This window comes from Anarrhichthys ocellatus, unplaced genomic scaffold (assembly GCF_004355925.1).
Source record: "Anarrhichthys ocellatus isolate YVR2014 unplaced genomic scaffold, GSC_Weel_1.0 scaffold84, whole genome shotgun sequence".
NCBI lineage: Eukaryota > Metazoa > Chordata > Actinopteri > Perciformes > Anarhichadidae > Anarrhichthys > Anarrhichthys ocellatus.
The window spans coordinates 128,561-130,948 of NW_022280114.1; positions in this window are offsets into that span (position 1 = coordinate 128,561).

Consider the following 2,388-nt stretch of genomic DNA (forward strand, 5'->3'; position numbering starts at 1 on the left):
TTTTAAACATGCTATATAAATAAAGTTATTACTTGATGCCAGGATTTGAGACTTTTTTTGGGATTTCTAAAACAATGACATGTTCCTACCTTTGTTAAAAGGACATTTGTGGTGGTCACTTAATTTTAGATTTTATGAATGTGTTTTAAGTTTTATATAGCTTATACACATTTTTTACCAAATGAAAGACAACTCACAGGGACTTTTTTTTCATTTATTCCGCATAGAGGTGTTTTGAAAACAAAAAAAGCAGAGACCACCAAGTCTCCCCTAAACATGTTTTTTTTTAATGCTCATTATAAACGGACACAAAAAAAGGATGAGATGACAACAGTGAGAAAACACAACAAAACATAAGTCCAATAAACAAAACACACAAAAGTAAAAAGCAAAACCAATGACAACATACAACCCAGGAGAAAACACAAGACAGTGCGACGTCATCACACAGGCGGGAAATGTTGGAATACCCAAAAAAATGACGAGGGTGTCAAAGAGAAAAACAAAGGACATAAAGAGAAGCAGGGCTGCATCAGATTCAGTGATGGGAAAACATAAAAGGACTCGAGGAAGTAAGAGACATTCATCGATTTGTCCACAACAATCAAAACGGATGTCTTTCCTCTTTTTTTTCCAATCAGGATTGAGAACAGCAATGCAGAACAAGTAATCATAAGAGCAAAATTAACATTCACAAAGGAAAATGCAGAACACCTGATATATATATTTTTTAAGCACACACGACTCAGCAGTTACACTCCTATGTTCAAGGATCACACATTGTTCAAGATTAACTGTTTTTTATTATTTGTAAAATCACCCTTCAGTTATGTTGGAACAGCTTCTTGCCAAAGCCCTCCAAGTGTATAGCCATTTCATTTTTAAGTAGTGAAATATTATAGCATTGGGTTTCACTTTAAATCTGACCTTTCACCTTCTATTAGTGGGTTACAGTAAGCGATTCTTTTCTGACATTTTTGTGGAGAATAAACGGTCTGAAGTTTAAAACTCAGGACTGCTGTGGCGTCGTGGAAGAAGATACAGAAGCAGCAGGTTTTATCCCAGAGTTTTAAAACTAACAAAACCAGTGAAAATCAACTGGGATTAATGGAGAGGAGGGTGTTTCATGGGGTGCTGAAACAGGAACACTTGATTGGGGAAAATGTTTAAAGAGGAAAAGTCAGTGGGAGGAACAGTGAAGCGACTCTTGTGTACAGTCTGTGCAGGCCTGCAAACATAGTGTTTTAATTTCATGCAACTCATACCCGTCATTCATCTTTAAGCCTACACTCTTGTATATTAAAAAAAAAAAAAAAAAAAAAAGAAAGAATTCAACTGAGGTAATTTTAAATAAAGAATGACATAAAACATAATCATGCAGGCGAGGAAGTTTTGAAATAAACAGCACAGGGTGGCAAAAGCATCAATTGGTTAGTTTTCTTTTATTTCAATTGAATTTTCTTCATGTACTTTTATCACACTTGTTAAAAAAAAGAAAGAAATGTGAGGCCCTTGTGGATGTTGGTACTTTAATAAAAAACGGTCGTCTGTAGGTAGATAACCGACGCGAGACCCAGACAGGCTGCAGTTTACGCATCATGGGGTGGCATGCGCCGGGGTGGATGGGTTGGTAGGAAACCAGCTCTAAAACCAGCACTCGCTGCACCCGAGTCAGACTCTGTGGGGCTCCAGCGCTGGAGTGAAGCCGCAGTCAGACTGAATTTAAACCTGGTGTGGTGTGGCAAAAAAATCAGGAGGGGACAGGAAATAGCGAGCGCAGGGTTATATTTCACTGCAGTTAGAAAGCAAGACTATAAAACAACCAAGATATCCTGAATGCCGTCGTTTTTTTAACAAACTGGTACATCGGAGAGCGTCAAAATTTAACATGTCAAAGTTCAATCGGATAATCAATCAAAGCAGGCAGCTCAAATCAAATGATTGGGATATTAAATCCGGTCCGACTGCGCCTTAGTATGCTCGCTGACAGTATCGGGTAGGTGTCAACCTGTTTATTGGTTTCCCACCAAATTTCCTACGGACTGACGATGAAAGAGGAAAAGGCGTGGCAGTGGAAGCGTTAGAGCATGAGACAGCAAAACGAAACAACAGTGGAGAAAAGCGGAGGTCGGAGGCTCTTTAAATAAAACCAAAGGGAATGTATCGTGTGAATCAGTGATTCTCCCTCCGAAAGGCTAAGACTTGTGAGTGCGAGCGCTTAATTATTTTAGAAATAAACCAGTGTGGGGTTGTTCTTGGTATGAGCGTTGACGGACTGCGTGGAGAAGCATATGTTTTGTTTGGCTGTGTGGGTAGAATCTTTCGGATTATCGAATGTGTGTGTGTGTGTGTTTTCATGCGTGCGTTTGCTAACTTGCCGATGTGTGT